A 21,125-nucleotide genomic window follows, 5' to 3' on the forward strand; every position below is an offset into this window, starting at 1 on the left:
GATGTTGACAATTTGATCTCTGGTTCCTCTGCCTTTTCTAAATCCAGTTTGAACATCTGGAAGTTCTCAGTTCACATATTGTTGAAGCCTGGCTTGGAGAATTTTGAAAAAATTTGAAAAATATATGTAGCAATAACAGTTTACAGCTCAGGGAATCATATTCAATATCTTGCAATAACCTACAATGGAATATAATCTGAGGAAATATATATAACACTTTCTGTACATCTGAAACTAACACAATATTGTAAATCAACTTTACTTCAATTAAAAAAATGTATTTAGCACCTGGGGATCAAATGAAGAGAACTGAAGAATGTGGAAGCCAGATAGAGGAGGAAAGTGAAAGTGAAGTCGCTCAGTTGTGTCCAACTCTTTGCGACCCCATGGGCTGTAGCCTACCAGGCTCCTCTGTCCATGGGATTTTCCAGGCAATAGTACTGGAGTGGATTGCCATTTCCTTCTCCAGGGGATCTTCCTGACCCAGGGATCAAACCCGGGTGTCCCACATTGTAGACAGATGCTTTACCGTCTGAGCCGGAGGATTGGATGAGAAATGGCCTGGGGGTGAAGGCAAGACCAGTGCAGAGCCCCTCTGGAGAGGTTGGCCAAAGAACAGATTGCTTATGACCCTCGGCTTCTGCCCCCAGATCGGCAGGCTGGAACTGGGCCCTGCCTCACCCTCAGAGGACTTTGAGCCTATTGCAGTTACCAATTTATTTACCAATTTATTACAGTTTAGAGACCACAAGTACTTGTGAGTTTTTCTTTTGCCAGGTTGTAACTGGTGCATCACAATGAACACAGTAAAAAAGGGAAATTAACCGATTTACATTTGTTTGCAGAAGCCATTATCTTCTCTGTGTGAAGATTCTGAAGACCTTTCACCCTCCATCCCTGTTCTCTTGGTCAAGTTGAATCCTTTAAGGACTTGGAAGACTGCGGGCCAGTGGCCTAAAATCCCGTTCAGCTGCAGCTCAGCTCTTTGAACAGCCGAGGGTTATCTCCCACAGGTTGGCCAAACCTGCGTTTTCTCCTCTTTAAAATAGGGTGAAAAGTCCTCCACTGTGAAAAACTCTCAGGACTTCCGTGGAGTCACCAGAAACTGCTTTACAGAATGGGAAAATGCTTTAGAAAACACGGGGAAAGTGCTGCACCTGCAGAGGATTGTGCTAGCCGCGACCTCGGCTCAGGCCGCTCCTGGGAGTGAAGGATGCGCTGAGGAAAGCGGGACACACATCCTTAGGTGGGCTCTGCCTGAAACAGGAAGCCTGGCCCCAGGGTCAGGACTCCTTTGGAAACCAGCTGCAGATGCTCTTCAGCAGCAGCAGCGTAGATGAAAGTGCGGGTGCATCAGGGAAGGGTTGGGAGGCGCGGTGAAGTGAGGAAGTAGGGCACGGAACCCAGGTGGTTCTGCACAGTTTGGGGACTCATTGCCCCTGGGCAGTGAGGGGTGGGTTAAATGGTAAGAATGTAGCCTTTGAGTTGGGTGGACCTGGATTTGAAAACTCCTCTGCCACTCCTGTCCGGGAGACCATGGGGCAGTTTTTTTTACCTCTTTGAGCTACAGCTCTCTGGGCTGCTCAATAACAAATGGAAAGCAGGTAGCATGCCCCAGAGTGAATGATTAAGTGCTGTTAATTGCTCCCATCTCCCACCTCTGACCATCTTTTGTTCCATTCCAGGACAGTTTATATCCATTTTCCATCTGATAACCCGCCCATTTCACAGATTTTTTTCCTTCATTTGTTTAACAGAAAGCAAATAGTCCCCGTACTTGAAGAAGTGTGTGACTGTGTGTAGGAGAGAGAGAGAGGGAGAAAGACAGGAAACTCTTACAGCATGTGGTCAATGCTGTAATTACGGTGACCATGTTCTCCAAACCACAAATCAGGTCACGTGGTCAGACAGAGGCTATTTTCTGCCTCCACTGAAGTCCAAACATGAAATCACACGTAGTTACACATTCATTGAATGACCTTTTACTTTTTTAGAGAAGCAAATGACATGAAATTTGGATTCTCTGTGACAAATCCCATCATCGTCCCAGAAAATCACTAGACCTGTGACTAAGTCCCATACAGAGAGCCCTGGCAGAAGCAGGAAGACTTCCTGTAGGAGGTGCTGCTTAAGTGGGGTCTTGATGTCTGAATAGGAGGTCTCCAGGCAGAGAAAGATGGGGTGACCTTAGTGCCCTTGGGACAGGACCTACCCTTTCTGTTCTATAGAAAACCTTGTTAGAAACTGGGGGTGGAGGTAAAGTAGGCAACAGTGTCTGTTTTTAGTTACTTTTCGCTTTCATGTTCCAAAGATCTCCTGGGAAATAGAATTGTTACAGGCCAGTACAACACAGTTATAGTGCGTCATATCTTGTGATGCATTTACATGTTTGTCTCTGCAGTGGACTGTACATTTCTTAAGGACACGGGCCACATCTGTCTTGTTCATCTCTGTGTCCCTCTACTTCCCCTCCCCCACCAGGATGGTGTGAGGAAAACTCTAGGAGAGGTGCTGCTGCTGCTGCTGCTAAGTCGCTTCAGTCGTGTCCGAGTCTGTGCGACCCCACAGATGGCAGCCCACCAGGCTCCCGCCGTCCCTGGGATTCTCCAGGCAAGAACACTGGAGCGGGTTGCCATTTCCTTCTCCAACGCATGAAAGTGAAAAGTGAAAGTGAAGTTGCTCAGTCGTGTCCAACTCTTAGCAACCCCATGGACTGCAGCCTACCAGGCTCCTCAGTCCATGGGATTTTCCAGGCAAGAGTACTGGAGTGGGGTGCCATTGCCTTCTCCGAGGAGAGGTACTAATCAATGTAAAATGAAAAAAAAAAAATGTACAAAATGCTGTAAATGGGCATTTTGTAGGCAGACATTGTTCTTTGTTTTGTGATGAATCTGTTGACTTTTATTTTGTTTAGTTAGCAAATATGTGCCAGTTGCCGGCCTGCCCTGTGCCCTGCACTGTGTGGGGGTCCAGAGCTCAGCTGGGTCTGAGACAAATGTGGTCCTGCCCCTGCACAGCTTGCCCTCTAGAGAGAGGCAGCCCACAAGTAACTACGAGGGTGATGAAGAGGGACTATGACAGGTAGACCTGGAAGTAGTTTTGGTTAGGGGCACAGGGAAAGCCTCAGGAGGAAGTGAGATTTAACCTGATGTCCCTCAAATAAAAATTAACCATTTAGCTAACATTTTCAGTTCAGTTCCATTCAGTCGCTCAGTCGTGTCCAACTCTTTGCAACCCCATGAACCGCAGCACGCCAGGCCTCCCTGTCCATTACCAACCCCCAGAGTTTACCCAAACTCATGTCCATTGAGTTGGTGATGCCATCTAACCATCTCATCCTCTGTCGTCCCCTTCTCCTCCTGCCTTCAATCTTTCCCAACATCAGGGTCTTTTCAAATGAGTCAGTTCTTCGCATCAGGTGGTCAAAATATTGGAGTTTCAGCTTCAACATTAGTCCTTCCAATGAACACCCAGGACTGATTTCCTTTAGGATGGACTGGTTTAATAGAGCTTATTATGTGACAGGGGCTTCCCTGGTGGTTCAGTAATAAAAGAATCCTGCCAATGTAGGAGACATAGGTTCAATCCCTGGGTCAGGAAGACCCCCTGGAGAAAGGAATGGCAACCTAGCCCAGCACTCTTGCCTGAGAAATCCCCTGAACAGAGAATCCTGGCGGGTTACAGTCCATGGGGTTACAAAAGATGTCAGACACGACTTAGGGACTACACAACAACACCTTCCTGTGACAGGCACCATTCTGAGGGCTTCTTTACATGTTTAACTCATTTAATTCTCACAATGGCCCTGTGAAGTGCAGACTACCATTATCTCCTTTTAGAGATGAACACAGAAAGTTTGAAAAACTGGCCCATGGGCACACAGCTTGTAGAGCCAGAATTCAAGCCCAGTTAGTCCACACACTTAACAAGGAATTAGGTAAAGGGGAAGGCCAGGCATATCATTCAGGACAAGAGATAAGGCTGGGCAACAAGTTGGAGAATTTATCGTGAGAGCAATGGGAAGCCATCGATGGCTTTAAGTAAGAAATGAGCATGGTGAGGTTACCTTAGAGGAGGCAAAGTGGGGGGCAGGGAGCTGTTAACACGGGCCAAGGCAGACAAGATGGTGACTTGGACTAGAATGGTAGTGATGAAGAGAACGGGATGGGATTGGGTTAGAGAAACAACTGGAGGCAGAACCAATGGAACTGGCTCATGGATGGGATGTGGGGAGAAGAGGCTTGTGTCAGATTTCTGGGATGGACATGTGAACTGGACATGTCCATGGAGGAGGGGGAGAAGCAGATTTGAGCAGATGCAAGTTTGGAAGTTCAGCCTTTGATTTATGGCGTTGGATAAAGGGGACCTTGGGACAACTGAGGAGCATGTCAAGTGGTCAGTGAGGGGAACAGTTGGACTGAGGAGAGGGTGTGGGCAGTGGGGGTTATCAGAACAAAGAAGGTCCCCAAAGCTCTGGGAGATGTGGTGGGTCCTGAGGGGATGGAGAAGCAGGGCATCTCTACAGTCCTCCTCAGAACCCCCCAGGGTATGGTCAGAAATGGGAGTCCTCGGCTCCACCTAGACCCTCGGCCCAGGGAGGCCAGTTCCCTGGGTGGGGCCTGGGCGTGGCCCAGGCTTTCCAGGTGACACTAAGCAGGAGGGCCTTGGGCCCAACTTGGTGAACAGTAACTCTGAGGACTTGAGAAGAGTCGGAAGAACTGTCAGGGATGGGGGGTTACCCCAGCTGACAGCCTACCTCCCCCCAACCCCTCAGCTCCATTGATGAGATGCTGGCCTTGCCCAGCTTGGGCAGGAGGATAGCTGGTGGCCTGACCGGCCTCACGTAGCCTGTCTCCTATCACCTCCTTCACCTGCGTACAGCCTGCTCACTTCAGCTGGCCCTCAGGATAACATCCCTTCCATTGGACCCCTCATAGCAGGTCACCCATAAAGCGCTCCCAATCCACCTCTCCAGCTTTCTGGCTCATTCCTTCCTTCCTGTTTCCTCCCCATTCCCCCTACTCCTGTCCATGCAACACTCAGCTTTTCCTGAATGCTTTCCATGTGGCCTGTAACAGTTGTTCCTTACACGAGGAATGTCATCTCCTCACCCCGATCCCTTCCGGTTTCTCTGGATCCTGCTCAGAGGCTGCTTCCCCCTCAGAGTCCCTTGTTCTGCTCCCCTCTTACTGTGGGCCATAGCACTTGCCCTAGGTTTGAGGGGATGGAGGAGCAGGGCATCTGGACAGTGTCCCTCAGAACCTCCCAGGGTATGGATTAGAAATGCGAGTTCTCAGTTCCACCCAGACCCTAGACCCAGGGAGGCTGATTCCCTGGGTGGGGCCTTTTTGCAGGCTTTCTGGGTAACAGTGAGCTGGAGGGCCTTGGGCCCTCAGCTCAGAAAGCCTCTGGACACAGAGAGGGACATGCAGATCATCTCCAGACACACCCGGGCACTTCTTGAGAGTGCAGATCTATCTATGTCCTTTCAACCCTGCATCTGTTACCAAGAACACAGGGCTTGACGCAGGGAAGACGCCTGCAGGACCTCATGTGGATGAAAATGGTCTTCTAAAGCAGATTTGAGCATTAGATTTTGGGGCTTGTTTAACCTGCCCAAGACCCAGACAGTATTCAGGGATTTTAGATCGTTGACTGCAGGAACATGGATCATAAAAGAGAATGTGCTGGTGGATGCTGATTTCCCTGGCTGAACTGATGGCATGGCTGGAGTATGCCCTAGGAAGTCACAAGCCTGTCTTTGAATAAGGCCTGCGGTTTGGGCCTGTGGTCACCAACCCTAGGCTAAGTCCTACTGACTGTGCTCCATCTAAACCTGTCACATGGACATGACTGATCTTGAGCCTGGTCCCACCCCCCAGCAGCATACCTTGCTCAGGCCTTTGAGTCTTTCCCTCTCTGAGACACGAGTGGGCTGGCTGAAATCCTTCCTCCCTCTCAACCCCCCCACCAGCACAGGGAGGTTACTCTTTAGGGAAATTGGGGTGAGTCTGTCTTACTCTTAAGAGTCCAGCTTAACTTTTCTACCTCTCCTGGCTTTGCGATTTTTTTTTTTCACTTATATTTTTTGTTTTATTGCAAGATATTCACTTTACAGTATTGTGCTGGTTTCTGCCACACATCAACATGAATCATGCCCCCTCCCTCCTGAACCTCCTTCCCATCTTCCACCCCATCCCACCTCTCTAGGTTGTCACAGAGCGCTGGGTTGAGCTCCTTGTGTCACAAAGCAAATTCTCACTGGCTGGCTGTTTCACGTAATGGATATGCTTCCATGCTTCTCTCTCGATCCTTGCCACCCTGTCCTCCCACACCATGTCCACAAGTCTGCTCTCCGTCTGTCTCTCCACTGCTGCCCTGCAGACAGGTTTCTTTCTAGACTCCATACACGTGTGTTAATATACAGTATTTGTCTTTCTCTTTCTGACTTACTTCACTCTGTAAAATAAGACTCTAGGTTCATCCACCTCATTAGTACTGACTCAAATGCCTTCTTTTTTAAAGCTGAGTAACATTCCATTGTATGTATGTACCACAGCTTCTGTATCCATTCATCTGTCAGTGGACATCTGCTGCTGCTGCTAAGTCGCTTCAGTCGTGTCTGACTCTGTGTGACCCCATAGACAGCAGCCCACCAGGCTCCCCTGTCCCTGGGATTCTCCAGGCAAGAACACTGGAGTGGGGTGCCATTGCCTTCTCCCAGTGGACATCTAGGCTGCTTCTATGTCCTAGCTACTGTAAAAAGTGTTGCAACGAATAATGGGGTGCATGTGTCTTTTCCAGGTATGGTTTTCTCAGGGTATATGCCCAGTAGTGGGATTGCTGGGTCATATGATAGTTCCATATATTTTTTTTTTTTCTTTAAGCTTTGCTCCTACAGTGAGGTAATCTTGAGCCTCTGAAGGCCCTTAGGAAACCACCAATCTACTGCTTTCCAAATTTGCTTTAGTCTCACTCCAGGCCTATGAGTCAGACCTGTAGGGTAGGGTAGGGGCCTGGTGATCTACATCATTAAACAAACTCCTTATGGCTCCTAATCAACCAATCAACTAATGACCCAGCCCCTCATTTTACAGACAGGCTCATGGATGGCAAAAAGCTCTACCTGGAACAAACACATCTGTGTGCAGGCTCCAGCTCTCAGCCACTTAGGAGACTCCCAGAAATCATTTTGTCTTTCTGGGCCTCAAGGTTCTCATCTATTTAATGAGGATGACCACTGTAATCCTGCCTAATTTGCAGGGTCCTTGAGATCCTTGAAATAACACTGGAGGTGGGAAACTGAGGCTCAGTGGGAGAAGAGATTTGTACAATGTCATCCATCTCTTCATCTGCCTGTTATGTGCCAGGCGCTGGGAATTCAGCTGGGAACAACTTGTTGGGGGAGATGACATTCTAGTAAACAATGAAACCAGTAAATGAACAAGATAATCACGGTAAAGGGAATAAAGGGGTTTTCGAGAGTAAGGGCAAAGGGGTAGGGGGTGCCGGGAAGAACTGCGCACGCAGGAGGGTCCACTCCAGCGGAGACCTGGTTGTTGGGGAGCCATCAGAGGAGGCCCTGGAGGGCTGTCACAAGCCTAGTGGCGGCAGAGCCACGAGGCCCCCTCGGGCCCGGCGGGCCGCTCCCAGGGCCCTTGGAAGCATAGCGGGCGCGGGTCTTTGTCTCCCTCGGTCTCTCTGCAGCCTCTCCGACCCCCCAGTGCTGTTCCCTCCTTGACCCCGAATAACTTGTTGGCTTCACTCAGGCTTTGTTTCCTCGAGGTCACCGCCTCCGGGACTCCCGGCAGCCGCCTCGGGCCCTCGTGGGTCCCGCATCTGACACCCCCTCCCGCCCCCGCCCCCGCCCCCTACCCGCTCCGAGACTGGGGTCAAAGGCAGCCCGCGTCACGTGGTCGCCGAGCAGCACCGAATCGGCCGGGAGAGCCGAGGGAGAATCCGGGTGGAAGCCGAGAAATCCAGCCCCGATAGCAGCGCCCAGTCCCGCCCCGGCCCCCGCCCCGGGGTGCTCGCCGCACGCCCGCCGGCCGCTCGGGCCTCCGGCGCCGATCTCCGGCCGGCACCCACGCTCCACCAGGGGATCGAAACCCGCCTCCACCGCCGAGATTCGGGGAGGTAGGCGCTGGGGCCGGAGGGTGTAAGGGGAGGCAGGTGGGGGGGTCCCTTGGCGCGCGGGTTCACCCCTCTGTGCTCCGCGGGCCCGCGCGGGGGCGAGGTGGCGCGCCCCAACTTCCAGTCTCCTGGGAGACCCCCCCACCTCCCACCGCGGGATGAGGGGGGAGGCTGAGCGGTGCCCAGCGCACTGCCGGGGGCCGGGACTGGGGGCTGGGCACCGGGAGGGAGGGCCTGGGGGTGGAGAGCCTGCGGAAGGCGGGGCGGCGGCGGCGGCGGCGGCGGCGTGGAGCGGGGGTGGGAGCGGCGGGAGGCGGCCGCGAAGGGGTTAACCCCGGCCCGGGCCAGAGCCCCGCGGCGCGCGCTCGGCCCGGGGGACCCAGGCGTCCGGCGGCTCGCCGGGAGCGCCCCCTCCCCCGGGTGGCGCCCTAGCCGAGGCAGGTAAGAGGCTGGAAGAGCCGGGGCCGGCCAGTCCCCTGTCGCCGAGCCGGCGGGGCCCGAGTCGAGCCGGGCGTGCAGGCCGCGCGGGGCCCGAGTGGCTGCCGGCTCAAGTTTGGTGCGGGCGGGCGCCGGCCGGGCTCGCAGCGTCCGCGGGGCCCCGCGCGCGGGGGTGGGAGGACAAAGGGGTGGGGGACCGCGCGGGGGCCAGGGGCAGGCCGGGGTGCGGGCGAGGGCAGCGCGGCAGCTGTAGGTCACGGATAATGTCACTCACGAGGAATGCCCCCTCCCCCTCCCCACTCCCGAACAGGGGAAACTTTTGTCTGGCGAGGGAGGGGGTTAGAGGCCGGGTCCCCGTTTCGGGAAGGGTAAGGCAGCCGGACCGGTTTTCCCTGGGTAGTGATCTGTCTGGTCTCTTAACTCCCCTCCTCCCTCAGGTTCTCGGAAGCAAGGACACCCCCGCTTTGAACGCTGCCCTTTAACAACCTGGGACGAGGTAAGAAGGGGGCGTATGTGGACGCGAGGGCTCGGGGACAAACTGGGAAATTGGGGACTGGCCTCCTGGCTCTTTCCCAGACTCAGGCTCCCGTGGGTCAGCGAGGAGCCATGCCAAGCCCAGGGGATACAGAGCCCCACCATCACACCCCGGTGCTGTACCCACCCGCCCAGAGCATTTGGAATGGCCTGGGCATTATTTTCCCTGGTTTGAGGTTCAGATTGACCCGAGTGCCTGTCATACAGCCCAGCTGTGTAAGCTTGGGCCGATTCCTTACCTTCCCCTAGCCTCAATTTTCTCACCTGTAGAATGGGCAAAGTGTAAGAACGGGCCAGGATAAGAATGAAATGAGGTACCTTAGTAAACAGGAGCATGCTTATATTCAACAAGTATGTGTCCTATACGCCGGGCCCTGGGCTAATTGCCTTATATACTTCATCGCGTTTAATTCTACCACGTGACTATCAGCAACATTTTACAGAGGGGCAAACTGAGGCACAGAAATTGGGAAGGTTACACAGGTAAGAAGCAGTGGAGCTTGGATTTGACTCCCCTCCCCCAGCCTGAGTCTCAACTACAGGGCTCTATAAGATCTGCTGTGACTGATCTCATTTTCCTTTGAAATTATCAGGACACCCTCAGCCTTTCCCTTACCCCCAGGTGTTGCTCCTGCCTTGGTTCTTATTATTGTGGGGGGCTGGAGCCTGGGCCTGGCGCTGGATAATGGTCCAAGTTCTGTTGCTGGCTGGGACCATGGCAGCAAGTCGCTTGTCGTGCGGGTGGTGCAGGGAGGTGCTCTGCCCGGCTCTGGCCGGACACAGCTGGCGGCTGTCTCTTCCCAGCACCCAGGGGACCGAAGAGCTTTCCAACTCCATTCGGACCAGGTCACTTTCAGATCAGCAAGGGGCAGAGGTAGGGCCAGGAGCGGAGCCCTTGGGGTGATGAGAAACCTATGGCCAAGGGACTTACGTTCAAGGTGTCCTCTGGTGTGACTCATTGGCAGGGTCCTCATTGCAAAGGTGGTGGGCTGCTTTGGAGCCCCAACCCCAAGCGTCCTTGAGGATAGTCATGAAGGGTGGAGTTTGAGCCCATGTCTCGATTGCAGAATCCTCATGGAAACTGCATGGGTTTCTGAGCCTAGAGGACACTGTAGGCCCTCAGTAAATAGCCCAGGAATGAATGTGGGGTGGCCTAGACTTTGACTTGCATAAGTGCTCTGTGCTAGCCGAGTCTTCTAGTGGCGGTACCATTCCATGACTATGGATCAGGCTCTGAGCAGGGACCTTGAGAAATTTATTTAAAAATGGAAAACAAATTGCTGGTTAGTAAATGACATATTAAAACAATAGAGTGGGAGTAGATAATGAATAAAGTTTTGGGGAGAAGAAAGTTTGTGCATTACTGTTCTAATTGCTCCAAGGGCTGTTCCAGCACTGAGTCTGGGATTTGCAGTGTCAATAGGCTTTTCCTGGACCCTGAGAGTAGGGGGTCGTCTTGGACTGACAGTTCATTGCCAGTTTGTAGGAACAAGACTACTTAGCTAGACTTTAAGGGCACTCAGAAATGTGGGGGATTGAAAAGAGTCCTGAGGGATGGGAATGACCCTTGGTGTGTGGTCAGATTCTCCTTGTCATGATCAGAACAAGAGAATCAACAGGTGAAGGGAGAAGAAGCCAGCAAGAATGAAAAGATGGATGGCGAATCTCCAGCCACAGGGGTATGCAAAGACACTTTTACAATCACAAGTTGAGGATGCGGTTAAAGGTATGAAATCATAGGCTGGGGGTTGACCTAGGGGCAACTGAGAAACCCTGCATGTGAGACACTTAGGAATGGACTCTGGTTTTTGCAGCTTAGAGCTTTCTCTGCCCTGGGCTTGGACCTGCGTGACCCGTCTTGCAAACTTTGAGGTCAAAAACAGGCCTGTAAGTCCCTGGAGTCTGGGCAGACTTCTGCTGGCTTGGGATTTGGTTTAGGATATGGCTTGAAATATCTGGACTGTTTGGAGAACTTGGACATTCTTTACTTGAAATGGAACGTTCGGGTAATTTGTTAAATATGTATGGAAAATGTGGATGGGGGTGACTGGGAAATGAAATGGGGTGAGGTGCTGCTGCTTTCTGACTGGACAGTCTGCTAATCTGATGGGGGAGGGAAGGCAAGGATCAAGTGATGGCGAAGAGGCAGGATGTGATCAGTGATAGATGGGCTTTGGAAGGTCAGTGGAGGGGAAAAGCTCTTCTGGTTATTAATGTCGACAGGGCTTCCTGGGGGAGGAAGTGCTTGTGAGGGTGCAGGCAGCGAGAAGGGGGGCAGTGGGAGGCAAGATCAGGTCATGGGGAGCTTGCAGTATCTTGCTCAGGAGTTTGGATTTTATTCTGTGGCTGGTGGAGAGGACAGAGGGTTGTAAGCAGCTCATTGAGTTGGTGCCTGTTACTGTGTCTTGTGCCAGCCTCCTTACAGACGCTTCATTGAAATCTCACAATACCCCTGCAAAGTAGCTGCTTGCTGCTCACCCCCAACCCCACCCCATCTTCAGATGAGGAAATGGAGGCTCAGAGGGGTTAAGTCACTTGCAGACCTGTGATTGAGCCCAGGTTTGAACTGTTTCTGCCCTCTTGTGCTGCTTCTCTTGGGGGTCATTTGGCTGGAGATGGTGGCAAGACTGGCAGGGTTGAGACCAGCTCAGAGATGATGCTAATTGTGGTCCAGCAGAAAGTTGACCGGAGTCTGATTCAGGCCACAGGATGGACTGAGAGGGAAGGAGGGGGAGGCTACAGGACTTTGTAGGTGCCTTGGGGATGGCGTCATCACAGGTGGCCTAAGGTTTGGGGAAGGACCCATAAGTGGCCGTGTCACTGCTTTCAATTCCCTACAGGGCTGTCTCTGGGCAGAGGGCATAATCTTGTCCTGTGTGGCTCTCAAAGGCAGAGACAGCACCGAGGGTGACAGTGACACTAACGGGCATAAACTGCCTGGGAAGACAGCAAGGTCCCGTTGCTGACAGCACGCAGAGAATCTGGAGAGGGTGCAGAAAGCATGTGCCAGGCCGGTCAGGCCTGGGTGACTTCTCTCAGTTCCCTTTTCACCCAAGAATCTCAGCGTTTAGGGTGTGCTTGACCCACTTCCACTTCGTTTTTCTCATTGCTTTTCAGAACTGCCCCTTCTGTGCGTTTCTAGAAGTTCCTCTGCGGCGCTCTGCCTGGGAGAGCCCTTGCCCCATGGAAACCCTCAGCCCAGCTGCCCTTTCGGAGGCCCCTCAGGATTTCTATCTAGATCAGCCACCAAAGCCTGAATTGCCAGGGCCTGTGGTTTCACATAGACCTGGAACCTTCTGCCTTCCTTTCTCAGTCTGTGAAATGGGTTCAGTCTGTCTTTCCTCAAATATGAGGAAATAAGGCTGAATCATGAATCAGGCTGACTCAGTTAGGGGTTGGTTTGAAAGTGAGGAATGGATGGGGTGGGATGTGTGTTGAGGGGGCCAGGGGTATCTGCCTCCTTCCCCTCATTAGAGGTTAAAGTAGAGTCTCCCAGTCTCAGGGCTCACCAGCCAAGGTACTTTCTTCTGCCTGTGGGGCTGTCACAAAGCTCTGTCAGCTTCAGCTTGGAGGTTGGGAGCTTGGAAGAAGGGGTGGATGGGGGTGTTTTGGACTGTGTGGTGTTGGGGGTAGAGTCAGTCTGTTACCAAAGGGATTATAGAGGTCCCCAATGGCTCAGTGAGCGGTAAAGAATCTGCTTGCAATGCAGGAGATGCAGAGCTTTGGGTTCGGTCCCTGGATCGGGAAGATCCCCTGGAGGAAGGCGTGGCAACTCACTCCAGTATTCTTGCCTGGAGAATCCCATGGACAGAGGAGCCTGGCAGGCTACAGTCCATGGGGTCACAAAAGAGTCAGACATGACTGAGCGTACACACACACACAGCCTAATGCTCTTATCTCAATGAAGAAAAGTTTGTGTCCAGTTGCCTCCTGCACCTTTTTATTCCTGCTTGTTTTATTTGTTGATACAGATTTGATTAGTCTAATTTTAAATGTGCACTGCAAATGAACACTTATTTGAGGGCCAGGTATGGGAGGTGGGTGGCTTGCTATGTGACCACAGTGCCCTATCTCCCAAAGAAACTGACCCTCACAAAGAAACTGTCCCCTTTCCCTCCCTGTGTGCCCAGTCCCTTCCTGTCTCCACATCTCTGCTCACAGAGAGGACGCTGCTCCCCAGTCACTTCTGCTCACCCACCCCAGAGTCCCTCCCCAGCCAGTACCCAGCTCCAGCAGAACCTCTTTCTAAATCCACAGAGCTGGCACTGCCTGCTGCCTGCTTTCCATGCACAGTCTGTTATCTGGGCCTCTACAGGGACCTTCATACACCTGGTTTTGAATTCTGGCTCCTTAAGGACATGTCTCCTCTCCTCCAGGCTCCATGCTCTGGAGGCAGTAGCTGCAGGCAGCCCCTTTCTGCCCCAGTGGATTTGGACAGCTTTGCACAGTGGAGTCAGAAGTCCCAGGTTCACGTCCCAACTCTGTCATTGTTAGCTGTGGAATATAGATCACATTATCTAAATCTCTCTGGGCATGGTTTTCCTCAACTGCAGAATGAGGATAGCAATAGTCCTGTTTTGCGGGGAGATGGTGTAGATCTGTGCCTGACCCAGTGTCAGAGCCCAGTAAGTGGGAGCTGTTCGGAGATAACAATGGTTATCATAATTATTGTGAGGTGATCTCTCTTTCCAGAGATGAAGGGAAGAATCTCTGGGGTTTCTAAGCTTTCTGTCTAATGACTTGAGGCTTGTATGGGTGAGGAAACTGAGACTGGAGAGAGAGGGCAATTTGCATGGGGTATGGCAGCTGCCTGCCTCATTCTGGAAGCCTCGCAGGATCTCACTCTCTTGGTTACATCTGATTTTCCTTTTTTTTTAAACTAACTTTATTTTTTACTGTCCTGGGTCTTCATTGCTGCACAGGCTTTTCTGTAGTTATGGAGAGGGGGGGCTCCTCTCTGGTTGTGGTGTGTGGGTTTCTCATTGTGATGGCTTCTCTTGTTGTGGAGCACAGGCACGAGGGCCTCAGTGCTTGCATCTAGGGGACTCAGTCATTGCAGTTCCTGGGCTCTAGAACACAGGCTCAGTAGTTGTGGTGCATGGGCTTTAGTTGCTCAGTGACATATAGGATCTTCTCAGGGGATCGAACCTGTGTCTCCTGCATTGGCAGGTGGATTCCTTATCGCTGAGCCACCAGGGAAACCCGTTCTTCTCTTCTTTCATCATTGAGATGCTCAAGTTCTATAGTCCCAGCCTCCTCCTTGGTGGCCCTGTTGAGTGGTACCTGAAACTTGTGCCAGATGGATTGGCCCAGCTGGCAGGCCTCCTGACCGCCCTCAAGACCAGGGGCCCATACCCTAGACTGCGGGCCGCTGTGGAGGCTGCAACCTCTGTAGGCCTTCTGCCCAGCCTCCCTGTGCCCCAGGAAGGGGGAGAGGATGGTGGCAGGGAGAGGTGACCTGGGCTGGATCTCAGGGTGGGCTGACGGGGACACGCATTGAGAAGAGGCTGGAAACCAGGCTCTGGAGCAGGATAAGCTGGGTTCACATCTCTGCGGGGCCACTTCCTACTTGGTGGGACCCTGGGCGAGCTGTTGTAGGTTCTCATCTGTACAAAGGGAATAACTGTCCTCATCTCATGGCATTTAGAAAGAAAACACAAGGAGGATGCTTAGCTGCAAGCCCAGGCCAGAATAGATATGGTTATTGTAGCTGATGATGTAGTTAATGACCAAGGACCCCATTTTCATTCTCGCAACAACAGAAGGAGGTGGGCACTGTTATCACCCCCCTTTAGCAGACGTGGCGACTGAGGCCCAGCGAGGTGGATGACTTGGCCTGGAGAGGTTCAAACTTGGTGGGTCTGTCCTTGCTGTCTGGTGGTTTCTGAGGAACTGCTCCGGTCAGATGAAGCTGACTTGCAGGAGGCACTGGAAACGCGGAAGCAGTCTGAGCTGGCCAAGATGGAAAGGGATGTGTCTGGAGGTGTGGAGCAGAATCCTGCTGCTCCTCGCTGAGAAGTAGTGGAGACCTGAGAGGTCTGGCTCCATGAGGCGTAGCATGGATTCTCTTCACTTGTGGGCCGGCCAAGGATGGGCCTGTCAGGGCAGGTCTGGGGTGGCGGTCGGTAGAGGTTTGCTGTGGTTATTACGCAGCCACCTCTGGTTTATGCTGCCTGCCCAGGCAGAGGCCAGGTGAGGCGAAATGAAAGTCGTCCTCGCAGGGCCTTTTCTCTGGCTGCATCGTCTGCCCAGGTCCCCTTTCTCCTGCCCTTACCCTGGGCAGCTCCTGCTAGTGTGTTTACAGGACTGTTAGCATCACCTGTTCACAGATGCTTTCCCTTATTCACCTGCATGTTAAGTCAGTGGTTCTCAAAGTTGGTTTCTGGACCATTGGCATCAGCATTACCTGGGAACTTATTAGAAATGCAAATTATCCAGCCCCACCCCAGACTTACTGAATCTGAAACTGATGAGTTAGGGAGGGGGGAATCCAACAATGTAAGTTTCTCAGGTGATTCCGATGCATGCTCACCTTCCAAAAGTACTTGGTTGGGTAATTAAAAAAAAAAAAATTGATGCTTCTCTGGGCTCTGAACATATACAGACACCAGCAAATGCAGGGGACCCAAAGGAAAGCCCAGTTTCTCTCTAGCCTGACTTCAGAGAGTCTCCATCTTGTAACAGCTTCCTCTGCCTGGGAAACAGTCTTGTGCCACAGTGATAGGATTCAAGAGAACCCCAACATGCTTACAGGAGACAGTGCCGGGGCCACTTGGGAGGTTGGGGGACTTGCAGGTGGCAGACTCTGTGGGTGGCAAGGATGGGTGCCAGGGATAGGCTGGCTGACTGTGTTCTAGCACTGGGGGCAGAGAGTGGTTCCTGCTGCAGAGAAGGGTGTGTGCTGGGGTCGGGGGCACATGCATGCATGTGTGGTCACAGTGACCAGATGCGGTCCAAGAGGGCCATGGGGCCTTAGCTGTTACCAGTCCAGTGGTTTTAAAGTGTCTCAGTCATTTTAATGATGGTGATCGTATAATTGCCACTCACATTTGTGGAGAGCTTGTCAATGCTTGCTAGGCACATCCATGTAATCTCTGGAGTAATCCCCAGAGTAATCTTATAAGGTTGGCATCATTATTGGCCCCATTTTACAGATGAAAATACTGAGGGCACATAGTCATAGGTGGTAGAAATCTAGGAATTTTATTGTGGGGGCCTTAGAAGCATGATCTCCTTGGAAGAGAGGCTATGGAGGATTGTCTTGGTGTGTTTGTGTAGCAGGCTTTATAGAGCTGCATTCTATCATAGGAGTAAGTCAGGCTTTACTGAGGAGGGGTAATGGGATTGTGTGGGGGTGGTTAGGGCTCAAGCCTCCAAATCATGGCCTCCACTACAGACACTATCATTCTCCCTGTCTCATGGATGGGCCATTTGAGGCTCAAAGAGGCGCTGACCTGAGTTCCAGGCCCCACAGCTAGAGCAGGAAATAAAATCAGAGAGAAAAAACCCGGGTCTCCTCTGGTTTTAGCAGGAGGGTTTGGGGAGTTGTGATCAGAGAGCCCAGTGTGCACCCTGCTGTTCTCATCTGCCTCCATGTCTTTGGGTGCAGTGCAGGAGCATCCCTGACACAGTATAGGAAACCCTTCATCTCTCAGTGGGGAGCAGGGACCCACACAGGGCCACCCACCGTGTCACGATTGGGACCAGACCTGCAGCGCTCTCTGTTCTGACCAGGGGAGGCTTTGTTTCCTGAAAACTGTCCCTGCCCCCCACCCCTCCTTTGGCAGGCTGGGTAGCCATAGCCCTCAGGCTGGCCCAGACCAGTGCTGGGCTGGGGGTAGAGAAGGGTGTGTCCGGAGGAGAAAGCTGCCAAGGAGGGTGGGGCGGCATCCAAGGGGAAGAACACCAAGAAGCCCAGACCCCAGACGGAAACCAAATGTATTTTCTAGGTCCTGAGAGGATATTTGAAACAATGGAAGTAGAATGGGGGAAGTCAGACTATAAAAAGGGCTTCTTGATATCCTTACAGGAAAAAAAAAAAAGTCTTTAGGTTTGACTTTTGTTTCTCCGAAGGATGTTTATGTAACTTCCTGAAAGCAGGATCCCAAGGCTCTGTGAAATTTGTCCACGGCTGCTGTTTATAGACTCGGGGCTGTGGTGCTGGGTAGGACTTGATACGTTTGTCTTCCTACTTTATAGTTGGTGAAACTGAGGCTCTGACAGGTGGGGGTGCTGCCTGAGGTTGCACAGTGAGGCAGCGGGAGACTTGGGACGGGAGCCCGGGTCTTGCAGTACCTTGTAAGGGGCAGTTGTCGTCACCTCTTGCTCCCATGGCACCAGCTGGCCTGGAGCCCAGTGGAGACTGTGGAGGGTCCCCTCTTGGAAACAGAGCCGCTAGATCCTGGGCAAGGCCAGGTCTAACCTGTAGACAGGTGACCCATTGAATGGTGACTCGCAGGGTGGGGAAGCATGGTGGTAAGCTTGGCGATGCCACCCCCGTCCAGATGCTGGGGCCCAGCTGTGCACTGTCTGCCTAGCAGCTGGGAGCTGTGAGTCACTCCCAGTGGGTGCAGAGGCGGGGGCTATTGTATATCGTGATTCATTCTCTTCTCCCAGCCCTGAAGAAATGACTAGGCCCTGGGCCCTAATGCATGCCCACTCCTGTGGACTAACGTGGCTGTCCATCTGGGCTCCAAGTTTAGAGATGAGGGGCTCAGAGAGCCTCGGGGAGTCCCCTTCCTCCTCTTCCCCCCAACTTTGGAGTATTCCATGCTTTGGATCCGCTTTGCTCCCCAGCTCAGGGCTGTGTGAGCCCCTCAAATCTCCTGCAATGTTTTGTAGGCATTTCTGTGGATTATTTTTCTGCAGAGAGAATCTGTAGGTTTCATCAGGTTGTCAGAGGACTCGGTGGCCCCCAAAGTGCTAACAGGAGGGCAGGGGGCTGCATGCATGCCCTGAGGGCTTGAGAGAAGGAAGCTGAAAGCCAGTATGGTTCTCGCAGAAAGTAGCCTGATGGCAGTGTAGTTTCATGGTTCGTTGTGTGGTCTTGGAGGCCACTGTTGGGTTCTGAAAACTGGCTCCTCCTCTGAGCCAGCTCTGGCATCACCTTGGGTAAGTTAGTATGCCTGTGCTTCAATTCCCCATCTGTAAAGTGGGAAAAATGAGAGTAGTTATCTACAGGTGTTGTGGACTTTTTATATAAGATAAAGATAATATGTGTAAAGGATTTGTGCTCTGCCTGGCACAAAGTAACCACTTGGTTAAAGTTTGCTGTTATTATCAGTTTCAGCTTTGCTGCTAATTTGCTGTGTGATCCTGTTAAGTGCCTTATCTTGGGGTCTTAGTCTCCACCCACAGCTCTGTTGGGCTTTTCAGGAGCTGCGGGGCAGGGTTGAAAAGCAGCAGTGGGCAGGGGGAGGCGGGGGAACCTTCTGCATCCTGGGTCTCCCCAGCCCAGGCCCTCACAGGTGCCTTGAGGCAGGATTATGTAACAGGTGGGGCCTGGCCAGGCAGGACGGGATTCTCAGCCTCATTTTGTCCTCCATTGTCTCTTCCTCTCCCTTCCCCCCCGTGGGGCTGTTACATTAGCTGACCTGTTCCTCAAGCTCCAGGGATGAAATCAAACCCGTGCTATTCTGCCACCGACTGGTTTAGTTAGGAGGTTTGCTGGGCAAGTGGCCCCTCCCGCGGCCACCTAGGGACAGACAGAGATGATGCCTCTGTGCTTGCTTTGGGGATGGAGACCAGGATTCCTTTTTAGGGGGATGGGCAGGCTATAGGCTGGCGGGTGGTGCCCTTGACCCATGGTCCTTAAGGCTTGAATTGGTACGCCGCCTGCCCCCCACCCCGCTATGACTCCCTCCCCAGGAGTGACCTACCCGTTCCTGCAGCCCAGCGCCAGGCCTCCTCTCCCAGGAAGCCTTCCCTAGTATCTCGGCTACAGGGAGCCGCCTCTTCTGAGCTTTGCATTCTGTTCTCTTTAAGAAAACAGAGGCCGCAGACTGGCAGGCCACATCCACCCCAGGGGCAGATTTTACTTGGCCCACACCAAATATTGGGCTAGTTGCCAACAGGAGATTTTACGTAAGATCTCAACTTCTGGCTTTACTTCAAAAATGAGAAGATTGTAAAACTTTGAGCCTAGTTCTCCAATGGCCACTACTGGAGATGCAGCACGTAAGCTCCACTTTGCCCCATCCCTCCCAAGCCACTTGGCACACTTGCACAGTCTTTCTAGCCTCCTAGGCATCTGAGTTTTCGACCCTGTCCTGTAGGCATGGCTGGCTCGCTCTCCTGTGCTGTGGTATGGTGCCCTGTCTGTCAGCTTTGTGGGCTCTTTGAGGGTGGTGGGGGGTAGCTGACACCTCTCTCTGTCCCTTCAAGCACTGTGCTCAAGCTCAGGACTGCATACACAGCAGGAGCATAATAAATGTTTCCCTTATGAACGAAGGCGGGGCATTGCTGAGCCTCACCAGCTGTGAAGATTCCATTTAATGGAAGCCTCTGGATCAGTCTGCCCCGTGGCCTGAGAATCCTCCTCCCAGATAAGCTGTGACTGCTTAGCCACTGACCCCGGCAGCTTCTTAAGCTGGGGATAAACAGTCACTCAGAGAGTCATCCCCATGCTGCAGTATAAGCAAGGAGAGGGACATTTCCCCTGCAGCTGTCTCCACCTTCCACTCTCCCCCGGGGCTTGGAGGAGCTTCGGGGCAGAGGGAGGCTGGGATCAGCAGCCTTTGGATGGCATCAAGTGCAAACCTCTGCATCCTGGGGAGATGGGACATGGTGGGGGAGAGTCAGTTCAAGTGTTTACTGGACTGGGTTTTCCCTCCTTCAGGCCTTTCTCTGCTTTATTCTTCTCCTAGAGAATGTGCTTTAACCCCCAGCTTCTTTGTTCAGCTATCTATCTGTGTAAGGCTTATTTTACTCTCTTAATGGAAATCCTAACCTTCCCTGGAGACCAGCTAAGATGTCCCCTTTTGGAAGAGGTCTTAGCTGAGAGGTCACAATTGTTCTGGGTACAAGAAAAATCTGGGAAGCTTTTTTTTTTTTTTTTTTTTAAGAAAAAAAGCATGCAGGTTTCTGACCCTCATCTTTGAGTCCTTCAGTACAGAGTGTAGTATCCCCCTCCTAGAGGATTTAGATGCGAGGCTCTATAGACATGCCTTGAAGACCCTATCTTGGCTTAGGGAGCCCAGGGCTGGAAGGGTGGACCTCTGGGTATGTTTGTGCTATGTGACATCTCGTGCCCCTTTCCCTCTCTGGGCTGCTTGTTCACCTTTTGTGCACTGACACGCTGGGCTCCTCTGGTGGTTGTGACTGAAAGTGTCTGGAGCACCATCCTGGGAGAGGTTCACGGGGGGATCTGGGCAGGTGTCAGAGTCTGGGCCAGGCCCAGAGGGATTCAACACTGCTCAGGTGACAGACAGCTCAGGAGAGGAGGGCCCTGATGGCAGGGGAGGAGGCAGGCTGGAAGCCCGGGTCCCAGTGGGCAGGGCCTGTGCCCAAGAAGGTTGGAGGACTGTCCTGGGCTGCCAGTGACCTGGCCACAGGCTCAGAGGTACCTCGCTGGGTGGTCTGGTGGCAGACAGGCTGAGGCTTCAAGCACAGGCCAGCAGAAGTCATTTACAGGTGGGTACATCAAGATACGCGGAGGGAGGGACGTCCCCTCCCTCCCACGCGTCTCATGTGGTTATGTGGAAAGCCAGGCTTGGACCCAGGTCTTCTGACTCTCAGGCGAGGATCCACTCCTCCGTCCTCACCTCCCTCCTCAGGGTCAGTGCCAGCTCCCCCCACCCCCCCACCCCCACCCCCACCCCCCGAGCTGGGACAATCATCTGGTTGTCTGTGACAACCTCGAGGCTTGGCCTGGAAAAGCGAAGCCACCATCGTCATAGCCACCCTGGAGGCATGAAACCGGTTGGGTGTGCAGATTACCCCTCAGACATCCTCCATCCCATTTTTTTTTCATTTTTCCTTAAACTGTCTCCAATGGGCCAGCTGCCTCTGTGCCCGTTTCC

General features: G+C 52.7%; 2 protein-coding genes and 1 long non-coding RNA gene across 5 annotated transcripts in view; all 3 read left to right on the forward strand.

Annotated features, from left to right (window-relative positions):
- LOC133251497 (uncharacterized) overlaps window positions 1-6,149 on the forward strand; it is a 35,059-nt gene extending 28,910 nt beyond the window's left edge. Inside the window, exons 2-3 of the long non-coding RNA XR_009737651.1 lie at window positions 846-1,013; window positions 2,482-6,149. This is a non-coding gene — a long non-coding RNA (uncharacterized LOC133251497). The remainder of the gene's footprint in view (window positions 1-845; window positions 1,014-2,481) is intronic.
- TCOF1 (treacle ribosome biogenesis factor 1) overlaps window positions 1-21,125 on the forward strand; it is a 291,309-nt gene that overhangs the window by 98,928 nt on the left and 171,256 nt on the right. The gene's annotated exons all lie outside the window — the stretch shown is intronic.
- The window catches only part of NDST1 (N-deacetylase and N-sulfotransferase 1), an 88,628-nt gene continuing 75,397 nt past the window's right edge, over window positions 7,895-21,125 (forward strand). Inside the window, exons 1-2 of one of the 2 annotated variants that reach the window (XM_061424045.1) lie at window positions 7,895-8,136; window positions 9,009-9,067. The gene's annotated coding sequence lies outside the window, so the exon portion shown is untranslated. Of the gene's footprint in view, window positions 8,137-8,448; window positions 8,575-9,008; window positions 9,068-21,125 lie in introns of those variants that run through there. The other variant, XM_061424046.1, reaches the window with a different exon arrangement.

The sequence above is a fragment of the Bos javanicus genome, chromosome 7, assembly GCF_032452875.1.
Source record: "Bos javanicus breed banteng chromosome 7, ARS-OSU_banteng_1.0, whole genome shotgun sequence".
NCBI lineage: Eukaryota > Metazoa > Chordata > Mammalia > Artiodactyla > Bovidae > Bos > Bos javanicus.